The following is a 23,349-nucleotide window of genomic DNA, read 5'->3' on the forward strand; positions in this document are numbered from 1 at the left end:
TCTCAGATCACTTGGACGTGGCTGTGTATAAGAGGTAAAAACGATGTAAATACTGTTCGTTTTCTCACACAAACCGCTCGTTTCGTGTCTTAGGCCATCAATGTGTACTTACGATGGGGAATTGTTTAATTTGGACGACAGGGAATTTTTTTAATTTGGACTCTGTGCATGCTGTTTGAGACAGTGACCATCGACCTGCATTATATGACTGACAGACAAGAACGGTTTGACCTAAAAATATCAAAATTGAAACTACTGCGGAAAAAAAGACACCTACATCTTGGATGCCCTTGAGGTAAGCTAAAACATACCAAAATGTAATTTCAAAGTGAACTATCCCTTTAAGAGTCAGTGGTCAGGGAACTCAGGAACACAGGGCAGGAACACACAGAAGAACATACAAGACGAGACCGACAAGATATAGCAACGATTAAGAGAACCAAAATTAAACGAAGACCAGTTACGAGAGAGAAAAAAAAAAGTAAAGAAATAAAAATGAAAATAAAAAAAAAAAGGAATTGCAAAAGAAAAGCAAGACTTCCACTTATCAGGGAAAATAAGAAAAGAAAATAATCAAAAATAAAATTCTAAAACAAGAGAACACAAACTAAGTTATAATGCACAAGAGCTAAAGCGAAGCAAAACAGGACTAGAGAAAAATTAAATAGCAACAAGGATACTCCGATACTGGAAAATAAATAAATAAAATAAAATAACAAAAACTAGAGCAAGCGCTGAAATAACTTCAAGAGCACAAACTGGAAAACACCACAAAGTGCACACACAACGAACTAGCAAAGAAGACATGAGGGAAAGAGGCACAATATAAAGGGACCAGAGGACATGAGGATCAGGTGAGCACAATTAGTGAAAGGAGGACTTAGACGTGGACTAAACAAGGGGCGTGGTAATAGGAAACAAGGAGGCGGGACACGATGAGCACATGGCAAACACAAACTAAGACAGAGCCACTCAAACACAAGACAAACAGAGAAACATGAAACAAAGACAACACAGACAAGGCTGCCAGGGCAGAACCCAGGCAGAGAGGAGCTGTAATAATGTAAAATATAATGGGTTTTTTGAACAATCAAGCATGAAAACATAGTAAACCCCAAAAACAAAATCAAGACTTTGTAAAAGGGCATAATAGGACTCCTTTATAATGAGCATATGTAAAGGGCAGCACTAAATGTTTATGATCTTTCCCATTTTTATAAATTATTAACATTTTGAAGATTTGTCAGACTGAGTGGCACAGATGGTAGAGCACTTGACATGTATCTGAGCTATTGGTACATGGGGACCCAGGTTAGATTCCAGCCTGGGTCATGTCCCGATTTCCTTCCTCTTTCTCTCTTTCTATACATTCCTGTCACTCTACATGCCACCATCCTATAAGAAAAACACATTTTAAAAGAGAAAAAAAAAGTATATTTTAACATTTTGTAAATTCTGCAAGGTGTATATCCATACATCAGTGCAATGTGCAAACAACATACAATAATGGCAACAATAATAAAACAATACAGAAGTAATATGTGTACATAATATACTAAGCCTCATTCAAATGCCAAAATGTTTCAGATATGGAAACATTTGTACAGTTTGTGTAGTTTCTATAGTTGTGCATTCTTACTACATTTTTATTGCTTAGTTTTTTGGTGCACAAGACTGTAAATTCTTGTAAATTCTTTCTTAGTAATCTAATTCTCACCTGGGGCCTGATGTATAAACGTTGCGTACGCACAAAATGGGCATAGAAATATGCGTACGCATTTTTCCACGCACATATCGGGATTTATAAAAAATAAACTTGGCGTAAATAAGTGCGCACCGTAAGGATGCTCCTGACCGTGCGTACGCACTCTTTTAGAAGAGTATGTGTTTTGGCGACACCAACTGGCCCAAATAGCAATAACTATTTAAAATGAAAAACTTCTAAATTATCCTATTACATCACCCAATAAATCAAATTGCATCAACCTGAATTATCATTATCAGCATTCTTAACCAGGTGCAAATACTTTGAATTTACAAAAAAAATTTAATGAATGGGCTATAAAAAGGTATGTGCGTATATAACATATCATCATTATGGATGCTCTAGCGCTGTTTGAAGACCTTGCTAATGACACTCTACGGAGGGAGCGTGTTTTCAGAGACCGTGAAGATTTCCTTGCTCATGATGATGATTGGCTCATGAGCCGATTTCGATTCCCAAGAGCCATCCTCTTTGAATTGTGTTCTGAATTACGGCCAGTATTGGAAAGACCCTCGCGGAGAAACCACGCGCTGTGTGTTCCTGTACAAGTATTGACCACATTAGGCCACTTGGCCACTGGTACTTTCCAGCGAGAGTTGGCAGACCGATCGGGTATGTCCAGGGCCGTGCAGAGACCTCTGGAGGGGCAGGTGCTCAAAGTATAAAAGGGGGCACATGGAACAAGGCTTTAAATAGGGCTGTGCTCAAAATATCAATACAGCAATATAGCAATATGGATGATTCTGTATCGATACGGCAGCAAATGCATTGATGCAGTTTTGAAAAAGAAAAAGAACAGAAAAGACAAATTTTAAGTTTAAAAGTTAAAAATAACTCTGGGATTAGAAACTGAAGTATCTTAAGTTGTCCCAACCTGATGGCTTTTCCTTCTCTGTTATAGCCTACAGAATAATAAAGAACAGCTGTAATAGTAAACTGTGTAGGACAAAATCAACGTGGCCCATGTTTCGTTCAGTACAGTATAGTTTTATTTAATGCCATGTCAGCATCTGTGGCTATTTTCATGGCATAAACTGATTTACAAAAATACAAGAGTTACATTTATACAATGAAAATAAAAACAAAGCAAACAGGAAAAAAAATACAGCAATTAATACTTTACAATATTTTTAACATTAATGTGATACCTGTTTCTGGTAAATTCTTACTAAAGTCCTTAAGTGAGTTTGCTGCCTTTGTTGTTGTTACTGCTGCTGCTGATGATGATGATGATGATGATACTGCTGGAGCTGATCTGAGACTGTAGACATTAAAACAAACATATAGGAGATATATTAGCTGATTAAACCATTTTTATGTGACCATGACAAGATGTAAAGATAGCTGACAGTGTTTGGAACTGGTTCACTAGCTCACTGACCTGCTGTAAAGCTGACTCTGCCCAGGCTGTTAGGGGAGATGTTCACAGAGGCTGCTGCACACAAAACATAAGATACTGGTAAGTCTTACCAGTGTTGTGATCATTTTTAAGGCACTCTACGTTTTTTAAATAAATATTGTAATAATAATAATAATAGTTTAAAGTATAAATAACATAAAAAGATCAGACCCCTCGACGCCCGTGAAACTTTTCTCCCTAAACAGCAAGCTAACGTAACTTCTACAGCCTACACACAGCAATATAAACAACATTTCTGCATGCTCTCTTCACGTCGTTCTTGTAAAATAATAATAATAAGTAAACAAACATCAAAAGCACTTCGCTGACTGAGAATGAAACACCACTTACCAGCAGCCGCAGAGTTGAAGATATCCTCTGGTAGTGCGCGTAGCCGCGTGAAATTAAAAAATGCGCGTGCAGCGTGAGGAAAGGAATCGTCCAGGTTGAGTTCGTCAGGTGAAAGGTCATCATGTGGGTCATTTTATTTACGGCTAAATTATTATTAGTTAATTTTACTAATAGTTAGATTGGGCAGGCATCCACAAAAGGGCCTTTAATTACAAAAAAAGGAGTGGAAATTTTGCCTTGACAAAAGGGCACTTTGGGCACGAAGGGGCAAAAGGGCAGGTGCTCGAGCACCCAACGCCCCTCCCTCTGCACGTGCCTGGGTATGTCGCAGTCATCCCTGAGCCGTGTCATGACATATGTATGGGATGCCATAGTGGGGATGGCACCCCGATACATCTGTTTTCCTTACACGCAAGCTGAACAGGCCAACATCAAAATGCAATTTGCAGCAATCGCCGGTTTTCCCAATGTAATCGGTGCTATTGACTGCACTCATGTTGCAATAAAGGCAACATCTGAGAATGAATTTGCTTTTGTTAACCGAAAACATTTTCATTCTTTGAACGTGCAGATCATATGTGATGCGCACATGTCTCTGACAAATGTAGTTGCGAGATGGCCTGGGTCAACTCATGATTCCTACATTTTGTCCAACAGCAGTGTAGGGAACAGACTGCAAACAGGAGCTGTGCGTGATGGATGGCTTCTTGGTAAGTCGGCAGGAATGCGCATGTAATTGTAATTGAGTAATGATGCAAATGTATTTAAAGCATACCTTTTAAAATGTTTTTTCTTTTAGGTATAATTATAATCTCCAATGATAAACAAACCCACACTTATTTTAATATTTTTTTAAAGCAAAATTTCACATTAATCAATGCAAATTTTCAGGAAACAAAACATGTTTTATAGCATTTAAAAATTAAGTGAAATGTTATATTGAATCAATATTGCCCTGGAAAAAACAAAAAGCTATCTGTAGGCTATTTTACAAGCATGTACTTTCTTTAAAGTATTCTTATAATATTGTTTATAATTGTTACCTCTGCCTAGCACTTGAAATGTTATATTAATTGTCCCATTGTATTTACATTCATTGTTTTGTTATATTTTCTTTTAAAAAAAAATTGTAAATGTTTTACCTCTCAGGAGACAGTGGTTATCCCCTTAGAAGAACGTGGCTGCTAACTCCACTAACTAGACCCCAAACCGAACAAGAACGGCGTTATAACGAGAAGCATTGCCAGACGCGTTCAGTGGTCGAACGCACTATTGGTCTGCTAAAAGGACGCTGGAGGTGCTTGGATAGGTCTGGTGGCACAGTATTGTACAGCCCTACAAAGGTTTGCCGCATTGTGGTCGCTTGCGCAGTGTTGCACAACATTGCTCAAAAGAATGGTATACCTGTTCCATCGAACGCCCATACTGAAGATAATGAACCCAACCCTGGCCCTCCTAATGCAGTGCATAATGCTATGGCAATACAGCGGCGCATAAATGTAATAAATGGAATGTAAAAAGGCAAGTGAATTCAAACTTTTAATTTTTTCACAAGTTCTTTAAGTGAACCACTTATTTCTGACAAAATTGTTTTTATTTCTTTCAGTTCGGAACACACCGCATTAACAGCATGAACCATGTGACGTTGGGTCTGCATGACTTCTTCCGTCAGTACACGCCTTGAGTTACCAGCGCTCGGTGGTGGCACAAAGGATGATGATGATGATGATGATGATGATGCACTGGATTGCGCACATGTGGGGTTGCTTGGGCATTTGATGATGGCGGCACACTGGACGTTGGTGGAGGCACACAAGATGCCGGTGGTGGCACACAGGATGGTGGTGGAGGCACAGCCCTTACTGGGATGGCGGCGGCGGTGGCACGTAGGATCTAAGCCTACATCCCTTGTCTACCCCACTTGGACCACTCACCGGGCTTGAAGGCATTCCAGGATTAACTGTTCCTTTAATCATTAAAAAACGTTTAATTAAATAAAGGTTGTATTGCATATCTGTAAATATGTGAAATAAAATGTGCACTTGATGACTTGCTTTTGTCTTTTTAAGTTACATTTTTAGCAAATGAATAAACAGGAAAATCGACTATTTTAATAAACGTACATCTTAAGGGCAGCTGCATCTATTGCTAGATTTGTCACTTGGATATTTTAGGACTTTCCACTTCCACGGAATTTGAATTGGTTGATTTAAATTATCCACAATAAAAAGGCAGAATTTTAAACAGACAAAAACTTACGTGTAGATAAATCAATTACTTACCATCGTCACCGCAAATCACATCCGTATCACCTTGGAATTCTGGAAGAACTCCACTTAATCCTGTTTCCCCTATAATCGCACCCACCCTTGCATCAAAGGCTGAGAGGTCAGTGATTCCTTGACCACCACCAGTTGTTACGACACTGCGCCTGTGTGCACATATTCTTTTTTTTACGACTACTTTTAAGTCAGACCATTTTTTTTTTTTTTGTCTCTTGGACTGTGCGAGGCACCGAGGTAACAGCATTGACTGCTTCTGTTACTTGCTCCCGCAAATTCTGCCTTATGTGCGTACGCACACTTTAAGGATGAAATCTACGCAAAGTTTTATACATGAGGCCCCTGATGTTTTACCATACATTTTATGTTGGTAAAGCATCTCCACACATCAGCAGAAACTTCACATTGTAGTGTGTTTTTCTTGTTTAAATGTGATGTCTGTTGATTTAGATGTTTATTTGATTTAGAATTTCTGGATTTAAATAGGCTCTACAATATGAATGTTGTACAAAATTATGTAAAGTTGCTCTATTATTGCAAATTTGCATTTATTGTATTTTTTTGTCGACTGACATGTAGTGTGTTATTTTATTTCTACAGTCATAATTCTAAACTTAAAACAAGTCTGAGGAAGAGGTTTGAGTGTCTGTATGAAGGAACCATGCAGCAGGGAAACCCAACACTCCTGAATGAGATTTACACAGAGCTCTACATCACAGAGAGTGAGAGTGGAGAGATCAGTAATGAACATGAGGTGAGACAGATCGAGACACTATCCAGGAGAGCAGCAACAGAGGACACACCGATCAAATACAGTGACATCTTTAGACCTTTACCTGGACAAGACAAACCCATCAGAACTGTGCTGACAAAGGGAGTCGCTGGCATTGGAAAAACAGTCTCTGTGCAGAAGTTCATCCTGGACTGGGCTGAAGAGAAAGAGAATCAGGACATCCAGCTCATATTTCCACTTCCTTTCAGAGAGATCAACTTAATGAAGGACAAAACAATTAGTCTGTCAGATCTTCTTCATGTCTTTTTCCCTGAAACAAAAGAAAGGAATATACCCAGTGACAAATATAAAGTGTTGTTCATCTTTGATGGTCTGGACGAGTGTCGTCTGCCTCTGGATTTTCAGGCCGATGTGAGGTTGTGTGATGTAAGTGAATCAGCCTCAGTGGACGTGCTGCTGACGAACCTCATTGTGGGGAATCTGCTTCCCTCTGCTCTCATCTGGATCACCTCCAGACCAGCAGCAGCTGATCTCGTCCCCTCTGAGTGTGTCCATCGAGTGACAGAGGTACGAGGCTTCAATGATCCACAGAAGGAGGAATACTTCAGGAAGAGAATCAGTGATCAGAGTCTGGCCAATACAATCATCACACACCTGAAGTCATCAAGGAGCCTCTACATCATGTGCCACATCCCAGTGTTCTGCTGGATCTCAGCCACTGTTCTAGAGAAGATGTTGAGCGAAGCAGAGAGTGGAGAGATTCCCAAGACTCTCACTCAGATGTACACACACTTCCTGATAGCACAGATTAGCATCAAAAACACAAAGTATACTGAGGAGGAGGAGGACAAAGATAAAGAGATGATTTTCAAATTAGGGAAACTGGCATACGAGCAACTGGAAAGAGGAAACCTGATCTTCTATGAGGAAGACTTGAGAGAGTGTGGCATTGATGTGACAGAAGCATCAGTTTACTCAGGATTGTGCACTCAGATCTTCAGAGAGGAGTCTGGCTGGTATCAGGGGAAAGTCTTCTGCTTTGTTCATCTGAGCGTTCAGGAACATCTAGCGGCTCTATATGTGCATCTCTACTATATAAACAACAACACAAATGTGTTTGACCTAATCACCAAACAGAGCTTGTTGTCTAAAGTTAAGGACAGGTTTCAGCTCAATTCAACAGAAGAACATGTTTCATTATCTGCGCTGCATCAGAGAGCTGTGAATGAGGCTCTACAGAGTAAAAATGGACATCTGGACCTTTTCCTGCGGTTTCTTCTTGGTCTGTCAGTGGAGTCTCATCAGATTCTCCTACAAAGACTAATGAAACAGACAAGAAGATCTGACAGCAATGAGGAAACAGTTGAGTACATCAAGAAGAAGATCAGGACCATTAACTCTCCAGAGAAATACATCAATCTGTTCCACTGTCTGAATGAACTGGGTAATCATTTGCTATTGGAGGAAATACAACAGTATCTGAAATCTGGAACAATAAAAGAAGCCAAACTCTCTTCCTCTCAGTGGTCAGCTTTAGTTTTTGTGTTGTTGACATCAGAGAAGAAGATGGATGAGTTTACGCTGAATGAATTTGTTGGAGAAGAAAATAAAGCTGACCACGTTCTAAAGAAGCTACTGCCTGTGATTAAAGAATCCAGAACAGCTGTGTAAGTATCACTAAGAACAATAACTAGACTGTTAAAGATTAAAAGAAAAAGTTGCAGGATATTTCACAAATCTTCAGTCATGCAGATACTGTTATTCATCATTTATTTTAGTGTATAGTAAAACTTTCTTCCATTGTATTTATGGGCACAACTATGTAAAAACATAGAGGGAAATCCATAATATAGATAGAGCATTTCAGTTTTGCTCAATATCAAAAGTTGCAGCAAGTATCTAAAATGTCCACCAGCTGCTTTAAAGTTAAAATATGTAATTGTTTTCGCCGCTAGGGGTCGCTAACCTCTTACAAAAATTGGATGACGCAGTAAATGAGCGTGGAATCATGGCTGTTACAGTCATGCCGATGGATCTAACATTAATAATGTTTAAGGGGAATAATATTGTTTATGGATGAGTGAATATTCGTGTTTTTAACATAACTGTGGTATGAAGGTGCAATTGCAATTCATTAGTAATGAGAGACAGATATCAGCGCCTCACACGAGTCCCGCGGATATACAGTAGGCTAGGCTAGTAAAGGAATGAGGGCATTTCATTCTACTTCTAGGGTTGTCATGGTACCAACATTTTAGTACCCCGTACCAATACCAGTCAAATTTAAAAGTTCTTGGTACCAGTTTCGGTACCACAGCAAAGACTTGTAACTATTTTGTTTTTTTTTAAAAAGTAATATTTGAAAATTAAATATATTAAATAAATGTAATTAGTCCATTAGCATGAAGCATGTCTCCATTTTTGAGATATCAAAAATATAAAATGAATAACCATTCACCCATATGATCAAATTTTAGACACTGGATTCTCCTGGCTTTTCCCTCGAAACGAATGTGTCTTATAAACACAGTTGCAGCAGCCAGAGAAAAACGTAACTTTAAAAAGTTGAGTCAAACTGCACAACTAAAGCGAACACTGAAACTAAACTATTGTTTTCAATAAAGCGTCAACATCTAAACTTCTGTTAACTCTCATTTAGAACTTCTGTAGATGTAGTAAACTTGGACAATGTTCTTGAATGAATAATTTATTAGATGTAAGCCAGTCTGTTATTGTAGAGACATCAACTTTCCATTTTCACACTGAACATGACGCGGAACAAAACGAACTGTGATTGGTTGCGTTACATGTCAGTCAGACATCCTCTTGGGCGGTCCTTGGCTGATATTTTTTTATTCTTAAATACATGTAAGTGAATGTGTTTTATCATTTAAGAAACCTTTATAATCAGTGGTGTAGTGGTAAAAAAAGAGGTGGGTAAACTATAAATTCTGGTGGACCACAACTTGATCACCCGGTAAGGTGGGCCACTGCCTACCGGTGTATGTGTATCCTGATGACATCGCTATAGGCTATCATTTGATGGTACTACCAAGGGTATCACTGGTTGTTCCCTCATCATAGGTCACACAATCACTATTCAATTCATACATTAATCTAAGTTCTTGTTAAAGAGACTCAAAAAGGAATAATATGGTTGAAATCTATAAAGTTTACTAAATGACAAAACAGAGAGAACAAAAATATTTAAGAGAGATCGAGAGGGAGGCTTATATCCAGGGCTTCCAATGCAATGCACTTGGGCATAATGATTAGGGATTTGGGATTATTTTCATAGTTCATTAATCTGTTGAATATTTCCTCGATTAATTGATTAGTTGTTTGGTCTATCAGAAAAATGTGGATCAGTGTTTCCCTGTAGAGGGAAAAGTCTTTAACCTGGTGCAGGCTTGATTCCCTCTGAATCTCTTATACAGTTGGGTTTTGACATGCTCCCTACATTAAACCAGCTGTCTGTAAGGAATTAAAAAAAATCACTTTTTTTGCATCGTTTTAATGATTTCCTGTTGCGGCTGCGATCAAGTTTCATTCTCGCGCAGCTTGTTTATTGTAACTTCACGAGCGTGTGTTTTCTGCTACGTGTGTGCGCCGTTCTCTTTGTTCCGTGTGTGTGTGTGTGTGTGTGTGTGTGTGTGTGTGTGTGTGTGTCGGCGCGCTGCGCTCTCTGCTCCGTGTTTGCGCGCTGCGCGTTCTGCTCTGTAGTTAACGGCCCAAATGCTCGAATCATGTGCCGATCGGCGATCACGCACTGGAAAAGCAAAGTCCGCTCAAATAACGTGAAATTTAGAAGTGGATAAACGCAATGTAGAGGTGGATAAACGCACTTTGGAGATAGGCAAACGCTATTTCCAAATTTTGGGAGGTGCGTAAACGGCGTTTACCTGCGTTTACCCTCCACTACATCCCTGTTTATAATGATCATGATTCATGTTATTTGATCTATAACGCACAATGGGCGCCGCCATGTTAGTACGCACCGCAGTTCAGAGAATTGTTTATCAGATTTACAACACGTCAATACTATAAATGTATTTTGCTAGTACTTATGTGTATTTAAATGAAACCTAAAATAAACCGTACTGTATGTGGTCGAAAACACTGAATAGTTGTGATATAATATGACAGCGCTGAGCGCATCTGTCTCTGGCTCAGCGCCAGCTAACAGGTGAACACAGATTTAAATGTAGTAATTGATGATCATGCGATGCACTAAACACACCGTGTGAATGATCTTAAGCGTCAAAGATTAACTAGCGATCACATTTACATTTACATTTAGTCATTTAGCAGATGCTTTTGTCCAAAGCAACTTACAAATTAGGACTAAATTAAGCGAGTCATCGTGAAGAGGCAAGAAACAACGCAAGAAGTGCTCAAAATACGAAGTTCAGGCATTGTTCAGAGTAGCATAAGCCCGATAAGCGAGGATTTAAAGGAAAAAGGAGACTTTTTTTTTAACTTTTTTTTATGAGGTTAAGTGCTCACGGAAAAGATGGGTTTTCAGCTGTCTTTTGAAAGTTGTCAGGGATTCTGCATTCCGGATGAGGGTAGGAAGAGCATTCCACCAGCATGGAACTGTGAATGAGAATGTTCTGGAAAGTGATTTTGTGGCTTTCTGTGATGGAACCACGAGACGTCGCTCGTTGACCGATCGTAGGCTTCTGGTAGGGACATAGACTCATAGGGACGAGTGAAAGTAGTAGGGAGCTGAGCCTGTGAAAGATCTGTAAGCAAGCGTCAATGCCTTGAACTTGATGCGAGCAGCGGGTGGTAGCCAGTGCAGAGATGAACAGAGGAGTGACATGGGCCCTCTTGGGCTCGTTGAAGACAAGACGAGCTGCAGCATTCTGAATCATTTGTAGAGGTTTAGTTGCACATGATGGAAGTCCAGCTAGAAGAGCATTGCAGTAGTCAAGCCTAGAGATGACCAGGGCCTGGACAAGAAGCTGTGTTGCATGCTCAGTTAGGAAAGGCCTGATCTTCCTGATGTTGTGCAGTGCAAACCTGCATGATCGAGCTGTCTATGAAATGTGATCTGTGAAGGTCAGCTGGTCATCCAGTATTACTCCAAGATTTCTGACCGACCTTGATGGGGTGATTGATGATGAATCTAGCTGGATAGTGAAGTCGTGTTGTTGAGATGGATTGGCAGGGAGGACGAGAAGCTCAGTCTTTGCCAGGTTGAGCTGCAGGTGATGTTCCTTCATCCATGTCGAGATGTCCGCCAGACAGCTTGAGATCCGTGCAGCTACTGTGGGATCATCTGGTTGAAATGAGAGGAAGAGCTGTGTGTCATCAGCATAGCAGTGGTAGGAGAAACCATGTGCCTGTATGATGTGTCCCAGTGATGTGGTGTAATCACGATCACGTGCGGTGATGATGCTTCTTAAATCCCTTTCGGAGAACCAGAGGGCAAATATTTCAATAGGAACCGAAATGAGGCACCGAAATCTGCGTTTTGATTCGGCCGGTTACATACATACATACATACATAGGTACCGGTTACATATTGACACTGGGTTTCGGTACCCAACCCTAGTGCCTGCATCAACATTGAGTCCCAAACCATGCCTAGAAAAGTGGTCCTCTGTAGTGGAGAAAGCACACTTTTTTTTGACGTTTAGCTGTAACCCCAACTCTGTAACCGCCAACTGATGCGAATGAGCCAGAATCAACCAAAAGTTGATGTAGTTCATGATGCGAATAACGTGAAGGCGCAGAGAATATTCAAAATATTCATATTTAAAACTTTATAAAGTACAATAACTAGCTTCTGGCCAAACGAACATACAGATTTGACTTAAGTCTAAGTGCAATTTATGCGCGTAATGAAGACGTACTGCTGATATTTATGCTACATAATGCACTGCTCTACTTCTGACGTCATAAATTGCGTAAGTTGCGCTTTAGGCGTAAGTAGACTGCTTATGGCCACTTGGCCGGAAGCTAGAATTTTACTTTGTAACGTGACAGGCACCCGTGACGTCACGCGCCTCTGACATTCTGCCACACCCATTGGACTGATTTCACTTGTGCTTCAAGACTTCAAGAGTGTTCCCACAGTGTAAATCGAAGGAGCGCGAGTTCCCTTGAAAGGGAACTGTTAGTGTCTTTTGGACTGTTCCACAGGTACATGTGAAATAATTGTTTATGGTTCATCGAACAAGCATGAAAAACATTGTTTAAACCCTTTCCAATAAAGATCTGTAAAGCTTATTTGGGTTTTACAAAATTATCTTTAAAATGGGCAAGGCAAGTTTATTTATTTAGCACATTTCATACACAATGGTAATTTAAAGTCCTTACAATAATCAAAATAAATCAAAATAAAAAAGATGATAAAATATATTAATACAGTTTAGAATAAAAAGGAAATAAAATACAGTGCAAACAGTCGGACGTACAGTGGCACAGTGCTCATTCAGTAAATGCACCGCTAAACAGATTTTCACAATTAAACATGTTTTGAGTCTAGATTTGAATTTGACATTTCTTTCTTTCTTTCTTTCTTTTTCTTTTTTTTTTGCTGAGTTTAGTTCTGTGTTGTTGTTTTCATACTGAAAGGGTTAACTAATCTTAAAGTATCAGCATTACAAAATATAATATTCAAATGCTTTTGGGCTGCTTTTAGGCCTGCTGTTTACACCTGAGATTAAGATGTGTTTTGGTCGATCAGATCACAAGTTGACGATGCTAAATAGAGCTGTAAACGTGGTCTAAAACGCTTTGAGCTTGTCCACTTTCGACCACTTCCAAAGGTAGTTGAAAACGCATTTGACCGGATTTCTTTTTAGTATAATGCGTAAACATTATGGGAAGAGCGTTAGCCAGACAGAATTTAAACTTTGTCGGCTGAAAACGAAAGCTGCTGCTCTCCGTAGGTTTTTCCGTTGTCTCTGGTCGCGTTCACATGTAAATTGCGTGAGCTTACTTTGTCCATTAGATCGAAAGATCTGAAAAAGCCCATACAGTTACCTTGCCATAGACCTTGCCTAATAAGATTGATATTTATTGGAGTAAGAACTGAAAAAAATTAAATATGATCATGAGCCAACCAATCTTCATTGTGATTAAAAGCACATAATACAGATATGGGCAGGATAAATTACTCTTTTTTTGTGGCCATTTTGTGTGAAAACAATACTTGATGCCCCTGGTGATTGATTTGAAAATGATTAAACACCAAGCTTCTTCTCAGTATGATGAGACTGCAGTTACTGAAAATTGAAACCATCATGAAATGAAAATTCACCCATCTAATTTCTAAATGTGTTACAGATCTTATTGTGAACAATTCATCTGGGCATATGTTTCATTTGTAAAAAAAAAAGAAAAAGTTTAATGTTTAATCAAAATGCCATAATCGGACCTTCCAGTAAAAAAATTACTTTTACTGTATGCAAGGCTTCTCCAATAATTTAGTCTACTTTGACTCTGCCCCTGCAACCTCACGTGTTTCACCCGGATGTACATCAAAATATGTCATTGTTCTATACAGGTTGAGCAGGTGTGGTGTCACAGATGAAGGTTGTGTTGCTCTGGCTTCAGCTCTGAGATCAAATCCTTCACACCTGAAACATCTGGATCTGTCATTGAACAAACTAGGAGACTCTGGTGTGATGCTTCTCTCTCCTGTACTGGAGGATCCTTACTGTAAATTGGAGATACTCAGGTAAGAATCACACATGGTCTGGTACTCAGTAAGATAAAGGAAGCAATGTAGGAGAGTTTTGGGATCAGAAAGCACCAGGAGCTTCCTGGGAGACGATCTCAGGTCACTGTCTCAGAACGTTGCTCACTAGGCTTTCAGCTATGACAAATTCTCTTTTAGTGAAGCAAATTATGTGGAATAATCAACAAAAAATGTTAAATTAGTGCTGCAAACTTGTCATCTTTCTGTGGAATTCACTGTTGATCTATTTTTTTTCAGTGATGGGGGCTGGGGTGGGTGGTGACCAAATTTTACAAAAATGTAACAAATAAAAATGCGTGTCACACTGTGAAGTGTATTGCTATTATTATGTTACATAGGAACAATCTGAAAAGTGTGTGTGGGTGGGGGGCTTTCTCAGGATAAATGACACTGATAAATTTGTTGAGATCATAGGCTACAGCATCCCCACAACCCTATATAGGACTGTGTGTTGTGATCTGAGAGAGTGAAGTGTGTGTCGTTGTTCTCCACAGGTTGAGCAGGTGTGGCGTCACAGATAAAGGTTGTGCTGCTCTGGCTTCAGCTCTGAGATCAAACCCTGAACACCTGAGAGAACTGAGTCTGTCTGGGAATAATCTTAAAGATTTAGGAGTTAAGCTTCTCTTTGCTGAACTCAAGAATCCTGACTGTAAATTGGAGATACTGGGGTAAGATCATCTCTCAGATGAATAAACGTGATGGAATTTAATATAATTTTGTTATGAACCAACACAGCAGTGGTCAGGGGCGTCGCTCAGTTTTCTGGGTCCCCTGTACAGTTGATTGCTTTAGGCCCCATCGGTGCAAAACACGTTCCAGGCCCTCCAATGTTCTCCTGCACAGTACACACAGTACCCCTTTTCACCCCTGAGCGATGCCCCTGTCAGTGTTTATCACCACTTGTGTTATAATATATATATATATATAAACACACACACACACACACACACACACATAAAAAAAATACATTATCCAAAATATTATACATTTATCTCAACTACGCTTGCCTAGACATACTGTATATGGAAACAAGCTTCAATAGGCAAGCGTATTTATAAAACCAAAAGCCCACCTGTCTTTTTTTTTCTTTTGATAATATATATATTGTTTATATATATATATATATATATATATATATATATATATATATATATTATATTTATATATATATTATGAGATATAAACTTGCAATTGAGAGGAAAAAAAGTCCGAAAGTGAGATAAAAAGTTGCAATTACTTTTTTTTTTTTTGTGGCGGAAAAAGCTTCTATAATTGGCAGCTTTGATTTTCTTTTCTTTTTTAAGTCTAAAATTAAGAAACTTAATCTAGTATTACAACAAAATATGTTACTAACTGCATTACAATATAATAAACATTATAATATACATTAACATAATATTACATTACATTTGTTACATTATAAGCAGCATCCAAAACCTAAACTTTTTTAATAATTGTATTGTTCAATTTATTTTTTTAAATGATTGTTAATAATATTGTAAATAAAATATTTAAATGTTTAATTGGAAACAATATCGACTGACTAGTATTTCCAGTGCCAACTAGCAGCAGCAGTACTGCACATCTCTATCCCCTACAACAGTGTGTCATTGTTCTCTACAGGCTGAGTCGTTGTGGTGTCACAATTGAAGGTTGTGCTGCTCTGGCTTCAGCTCTGATATCCAACCCCTCACACCTGAGAGAGCTGGATCTGACTCTGAATAAACTAGGAGATTCTGGACCTGAACTTCTCCTTACTTTAAATAATTCTCCACATTTTAAACTAGAGACACTACTGTAAGTACTAATAATTACAAATAAATACTCATGTTTTTATTTTAAATTAATGTAGCTGAACATTTTAAATAGTTATATGGCTATTTTTTCATGAAGAATGTACTGTAACATAAGAGTCTTTAATTCATCTTCAGTTTCAGTTTAGTCTGCTCATTTTAATGTGACTGATCTGATGTTTTCAGTAAAATGTGCCACAATTTCATGCACCAAAATTCCCAGTAGATGGGTAAATTCATTTTAAATGAGCTTTTCCTAATTACAGTATGTGCTCACAATGTGACAATTCAAATACTGCATCATATATATCTAAGGTATTAGAAGATTAATAAAGACCTTGAAAAAGATTGCACAAATGCATTTGTTAATTTCGCACATTATACAAACAGTGGGAGACTCACAGTATCTCATGAAATATATTTATAGTATAGACATATTAAATATATATATATATATATATATATATATATATATATATATATATATATATATAGACAAAAGTTTTAAAAAGGCATCTTAAATCTTTTTGGACACACTATTACATTACAATGTAGAACTTGTTTATTCAAAACTGATTTTTAAACAATGTAATCACATCTATTATATATATATATATATATATATATATATATATTAAGATGTGATTACATTGTTTAAAAATCCGTTTTGATTAAACATGTTCTACATTGTAATGTAATAGTGTGTCCAAAAAGATTTAAGATGCCTGTTTAAAACTTTTGTCAATTTGAGAAACACTTAATTGCAGTATTTTTCTTGTTATTGTAAATGAACTTATACTGTACATACTGTACATTATAACATTCATAGAACTGGTAGTTTTTACAAAGAAAGGCTCATGTATTATTCTGGCCTAATTTGTACTCGATTTCAGTCAAGAAATCACTAATTCCTTATAACAAATTTTTGGCTCAGACAGTTTCTTTTTGCATATGTGATAAACAGAAAGATTTGGCTTGTTTATAATTGATTTGTATTGAAATAGTTAATATATATTTGAGACGTTTAGTATTTAAAATGAATTTCTGATTTTACCGGTGACTGTGTTTTATTTTAGGATTTACAAGTATCCGATGAGATTCTCGTATTTGCCTGACACTAAGCTACTGAGAAGGCATCCGCACTGACTCCGCCCCCACACACTTAAGGAATAATTTGCAACTTTCTGATAGTCCCTGTGGTGCTTGCGCTGACTGACACACACCTGAAGAACGCGCACAGAAGGCCGCCTCTCTCAGAATGTGACCCTGAATTCAGTTCTCTTCCATGGCTAATTGCGCTTGAACGGACTAATACACACTGTAATGATGATGGTTTGTTTTACAGAGTAGTGGCAATCCTGGTAAGTATATGTTGGCGCATGTGTGGAGAGTAAAAGAATAAGCAGAGATGGCCTAGTGTGTATGGTGGCAGCACGCCACTGTTTTGGCAGCAATAAATAAATGTCAATGTTCCTCTTCAAATTAAAACATGGTGTCAGAAGTAGTTTTGAAAGGAACACATGGGTGATGCGGACTATAAAAGTGAAAAGAAAAGTCTGAGGATTACACGCACACGTGTGACAAGAAAACACAGGGAAAATGGAAGGGTTGTAGCTTCAACTCTCCAGTAATGTTACTGAAAATTGCAGACGATTTATACAAAGATTTCTTCTGTTTTTATCTGCAATTAATGGAGATCGAAAGACAGAAAAGTCATTACTTCTTCATGTGGTTGGCGATTAAGTGTATATAATAACTTTGTTTGAGATTGTAGTCAAAAATGGATAAGTTTGACTTGAAGCATACCGAAGAGAAATGTTACCTATGTGAGGCACCCAGAAAAGTGGGTAGACTATTGATCAGTGTCTTACTGAGCTAAGATATGCGAGTAAAACGTGAGTTTGGAGATTCCCTGATTAAAGATAGAATTGTGTTTGGAATACCTGATAATGTATGGAGGAAGTGGTTACTTGGAGAACAGGATTTGGATCTGGATAAGGCTCTTTCAATTTGTAAAGCAGCAGAGACTCTAAAGACGATGGTGAAAAATCCTGGAATGTTTTCCTTAAAAACCTTAATTTCTTTTCGACTGATGAAAGAAAGACATGGACATATTGGATGACATGGAGGTGAATAAATTATCAGGAAATTTTAATTCTGGAGTGTAGGCCTGTCGCAATAATCAATATATCGACTTATCGCACAATATATGTACATGACTTCAATCATTTTTGGTGATGCAATATATCGCCCGTTATCTTCACATGATAATGAATGTCACCAACATTTTGCCTATCGTGCTGTCATCTTGTCTGTTCTCCGTGTCAGAGGCAAAAGCGTGGCTCGGGCAGTTCCTTCATGATGGATAGTTTTATTCATACACAGAGCGGTCATCGACAGGTGAAAAAGGCGTCTTTGGGCCGTTATAGTGTTTTCCTGACAACTACAGACAGTTTGAAAGAACAAGTTCAAATACACTTGATTTCAAAGCTGCAATCCACTGTTCTGGTGCAAATATAAACGTCACGGCGTAAAGAGTTTTATCAGCAGATAAGGCCTGTTGAGACATCTGTGCCTTTGTTCATACGGACATCTGACTGCTAAGCAGGGTTTGTGTTTTCAGCAATTTAAAGCACCTTTACTTTACAGAGAAAAGAAAGCCAGGGAAAAATCTGAAAATAGAACATTTCAAAAAGTGCCTTTTGTGCTTATGCAAGTGCATATTATTATTTTTTTTTTGAAAATGTTTATTTACTATTTATTCAAGTTTCTTTATTTAGGATATTACATTTTTTTACACTTTATTTCCATGATCTAAAGAATGATTGCTGTCATTTGAAAGTGTGTAGGCCTTGCATTATTATGCTGTTATATTATGATTTATATTCAGTGGCATTAAATGGTCTTAAAATGGCAATAAAATTGTTTATCGCAATTATTTCTGGGACAATATATCGCACAACAAAAAGTAGTTTTCGTGACAGGCCTACTGGAGTGAACTAATCCTTTAATGTTAATCCAACAACATAAGACAAAGAGAAAATCACTCACTGCTCTTGACTGAATTTGCTCTTGTCTTTAGATTCAATGTATTCATAGGGTGAAGACTTTGCTGTGGTTTATATTTACATTTGATTATTAAATTTCTGTAGTATTTTTTACTACATGCTAAATAAACCTACTGTGTCTGAAACATTTGTTTATTTAATTTGTATCTTTGTTCTATTGTCCTATTGTTTGAAATTTGCTTTTTTGTTCTTGTTTTTTATAACAAAAATAACAGTGATAACTGCAGTATGTATCATTATCGCTAAATGCAATGTTTTTAATTAGGAAGCAAGATGTTGGTCATATCGGCCATCCCTAACTGAATGTGAATTATTAGTAACTATATACTCTAAACTATAACATTACACTCTATGAAATGTTACTTGCTCGCACACACATAATAATGATAATGTTGTCTTTTTAGACCTGAATTTGTCTCATTTTTGATAAAAGTTTGCATCATTGATTCTGTTTTCATGTTTAATCCAGTGCATCTGATCTATTATGTATAAAGCGCTGTAGAATAAATGTGATTTGACACACAATTATGCTACCTCCTTTTTACTCCAATAACTTCTCAGAAATGGCTAAGATGTCACTGCTAGTTCTAGTGTGATGTTGATTAAACTAGAGAGATGGAGATGAGAAAAAATGTTTGCCATTATTTTTTTTAAATGTGAACTGCATACATTGTACGACTAAGCTGCATTTTATTTCTCCTTCAGTTATCTCGAAAAATCAAAACATTTTGTGCCATCTTCTAGTTTAATTTGGCATTATTATTACAAGAAATCATGTCATTATGTTTAAAAAAATAATAATTCAATATGAACTTAATATGCTGTGTTGACATTTATTACATAACTGTGCTTCATAACAATAGTGCTGGAGGATGTTTTTGTAGACTTAAATGAATTTCTCAAACACTTACAAAGAAACGGAAATAACATTGAATTAAATGTAAAGGTTGAACTAGAAAAACTGAAATAGCATTGCATACAATGTAGGCCTACTCTAATAATTTTTTTTATAGTGTATTGTATTTACAGTGTACTGACTAACAGTAGCCCATGTACATATTCAGACAAATTTGCATTACAGATCTTAAAAAAAAAACAATTAATACACCACTGTTAAAATTATGCAATTATAATACATAAATTATAGAATTATATTTATGTATCATAAATCAACATGCATCAACAATCAACAACCTCTGGCTTAACCATATTCAATTGTAAGCTAAAATGTAATTGACACCCTGACTGGTGATGTCAAAGATCATTTCAGATCAAAGAAACATTTCAAATTTTGTGCAAAACACAAAAGTGCAACAATTAACACTATTCTCACTTGAGGTGAAGGACAGGAAGGGAGTTTGTGCTAGTAGACATTTATTTAATACTTATACATTTATAAGCATATATATTAAGAAGTATAATATTTAGAAAGATCACTGCAGATTTGAGTTGTGAAGAAGAAAGTGAAGATAATGGAATGATCATAGTGTGTTTGAGCAGCAGGAGACAGCATAGACACTTAAAGGACAAGTTTGGTATTTTACACTTAAAGCCCTGTTTAAAGATCGTATCTGATGAAATAGAACGGTTAAGATTAAAATTTGGACACATGCTCCTGTCCCGAGAATTTTAGGTTTATTTCGCTTTTGTGGACCTATTTTGCCAAACGCGTCACACCTGTGATTCTTCCGTTGAGAGCTTGAATAATAGACACTCCAGCCCAGTTGGTGGCGATAATGCACCTTTGCCAATTGCAAGCAAACCACGGGCATTTCATTGAATACACAGAAGAAGCAGAAGAAGAAGCGGCGGAGAAATACCGTAAAGGTGCTGCGGTCTCACAGCACGTCCTATGGAGTCAATGGAGTTGGACAAAAACTACGATAAAACCTGTTGGAATGCATCTTTTTCAGCGATTTTTGAGTGCACATATCAGTGAACACCCTTGACCACTCGGTGAGTTTCACGTCTTTGTAAACGAAAGTTTAATGTGTTTTTAGGACGGAATGTTCCAGTGCATATAGACAACCATTGAGGAGGTGGGGGGGTGAAGCGAAATAAACCTAAAATTCTCGGGACAGCAGCATGTGTCCGAATTTTAATCTTAACCGTTCTATTTCATCAGATATGATCTGTAAACAGGGCTTTAAGTGTAAAATACCGAACTTGTCCTTTAACATGAGGCCTTGCCAATGGGACAAATTTAGATCTGATGCATCTAAACAAAGAGCCATTTCAATATGTATACAGTAGCCTATACGGTGGCAAGAATAAGTTTGTGAATCCTTTGACAATATCTGGATTTTCATTCCTTCTTTCATAATTACTTCCATTAATTTCTGGAAGTCACACTTATAGACAAACAGTATCTGACTGATCTACTAACACACAAACAGTTATGTTTTCTAAATTATTTTGAAGTCATTGACTGATCATTGACAGGATAGTATGTGAAACTGTGTTAAGACTTCAAAAGATAACCAGTCAGGTAATGAGGTTGAAAGTGTGGGTCAAACATGCCCTCCCTGTCCTTTAAATAAAGGCACACAAAACCTGGTTACTGACAAATATGAAAAAAGCTTTCACAGGCATTTCATTCACCTGAATACCCTCGGATCCGGTGCTGTGGATAATCAGCCAATTTCTTTTTTTTCTTCTTCTTTTTTTTTAAATGTTCTGGGGTCATTTGTGCGTTAGTAACTTACCAAAACAATAATTTCAGGGACATGCGAGATACAGGCTGATGTTTTTTTTCCCCTTCTGTGCATTAAAAGTAAGGCTTTGTGAAACTGAACAGCTTTTCCAGTTTTTTTAAATCACATACTCCTTCTCACACCAACTACGAACACATTTTCTTTCATGGATGCCTATGAAAGACAATGGAGCCAATCAGAGTATGTATGGGGTGGGGCGACACTAGCAGCCACGCCCCGATATGCAGGCTGCAGCCAGGTCCTTCACGCCTGGTCCTTCTCTGTAAATTAATGATCGTCAGGATTGTTACTGCACTCCTTTGAAACTGCAATGGTTTAATCCTGCGGTCATAGGTGGAGTTTAGGAGTTATCATTTTAGTGCAGAATGAGTAAAGCTGTTTGTTGTTAGGATGACAACAAGTTTTAAAAGTTACATTTTAAGGATAATTACATTTTCAGGCTGCTCTGCCTCAGTGGTCTAAATGCGCTCGTCAATGTCAAAATGATCGAGATAGCCAATCAAATCAAGGAAGGCGGGACTTACTGTTTTTCTGTCACTGTCACAAATTTTGCACCACGAGGACACTTGAGCCTTCATCCCCTGCCAAAACACCCTGATATAGGAATATATGGCCAGACTTGCCATTTGGTCTCTGTAGTTTCCTCACCACTGAGTCAGTTGCATGAAAACTCACAGTGGGGTTAGTAGATGTCTTTGATAATGTCTTGTACATATACATTTGTGTTTGACTCCAATAGTTAAAAACTACCACTGTGAGGTGCACTGTATTTTAACATCTGCAGTGACAAAATAGGATCCTTATCGCCTAATTCGAAATAATTTCTCTCTTGCTTTGCTTTGCGCAGGGTGCCAAATTAGGCAGATGACTTGGCTCAGGATCTCCAAAATCCATCAGTTTTGCTGCCTCTGATGCCCTCCATACATAGGGTTCCCTTTCGAAAGGGAACTCTACACTACGTCAGAATGACGCTATGGGGAACGCCTCAGGCGTGACAGGTGTCTGAAATCAAATTTCATCTCACAGCAATCATGCTGACCGGCGACAGCCCGTGAATCATTAGCGTGAATGATTAACGTGCAACCTGCAAGTATAAAAGGGGCGCTTTGCAAACATGACAACATCTTTTTCGTCTTCAGGGACTGTTTTTGTCTGTAATTAAAAACGTCTACTCCAGCAAGGAAATGAAACGCACGTCCAAGGCAAGTTCTAAATTTGTCAAATGTGTTGACCCGTGCCCAAGATTTTTGTCGCCGGGTGACACTCACGAGATGTGCGTGTACTGTCTGGGTGAAGAGCACGCACGGGATGCTCTCGAGGGAGCATCCTGTGCAAAACTTGAGTGTTTTCCTATGAGAACGCTCCGCTCTCGTCTGGCTCTCTTCTCGAGGGGAGAGAGTTCAGCATCTGGTCCTCGCGGATCGGGTCCCGCTCGTGCCGAGGCAGAGCGGCGACGCGCTTCATGGGGCTCCCAGATGGAGCTCGCTGACAGTCTCGAGAGGGTTGTTCACCTCTCGGACGAGTCATCGG

The 23,349-nt window shown here is 38.1% G+C and overlaps 1 protein-coding gene, 3 long non-coding RNA genes and 1 pseudogene across 6 annotated transcripts in view; 3 read left to right on the forward strand and 2 right to left on the reverse strand.

Moving 5' to 3' along the window:
- LOC309506215 (NACHT, LRR and PYD domains-containing protein 12-like) overlaps nt 1-23,349 on the forward strand; it is a 239,496-nt pseudogene that overhangs the window by 101,306 nt on the left and 114,841 nt on the right. Inside the window, exon 10 of the transcript XR_014211625.1 lies at nt 14,050-14,223. The product of XR_014211625.1 is annotated as an NACHT, LRR and PYD domains-containing protein 12-like (transcript). The remainder of the gene's footprint in view (nt 1-14,049; nt 14,224-23,349) is intronic.
- The window catches only part of LOC309506453, a 191,062-nt gene that overhangs the window by 29,548 nt on the left and 138,165 nt on the right, over nt 1-23,349 (reverse strand). The window lies entirely within an intron of this gene.
- Nucleotides 1-23,349, forward strand: part of LOC309506436 (NACHT, LRR and PYD domains-containing protein 3-like) — a 271,279-nt gene that overhangs the window by 4,179 nt on the left and 243,751 nt on the right. The window lies entirely within an intron of this gene.
- On the reverse strand, nt 539-3,286 carry LOC309506538. Its single transcript, XR_014208848.1, has 2 exons — nt 3,147-3,286; nt 539-3,026 (listed from the first exon to the last, which is right to left on the reverse strand). It is a non-coding gene; the product is annotated as an uncharacterized lncRNA (long non-coding RNA).
- LOC309506501 lies at nt 3,019-5,561 on the forward strand. Its single transcript, XR_014208811.1, has 2 exons — nt 3,019-4,225; nt 5,122-5,561. It is a non-coding gene; the product is annotated as an uncharacterized lncRNA (long non-coding RNA).

The sequence above is a fragment of the Leuciscus leuciscus genome (assembly GCF_965113295.1).
Source record: "Leuciscus leuciscus genome assembly, chromosome: 9".
NCBI lineage: Eukaryota > Metazoa > Chordata > Actinopteri > Cypriniformes > Leuciscidae > Leuciscus > Leuciscus leuciscus.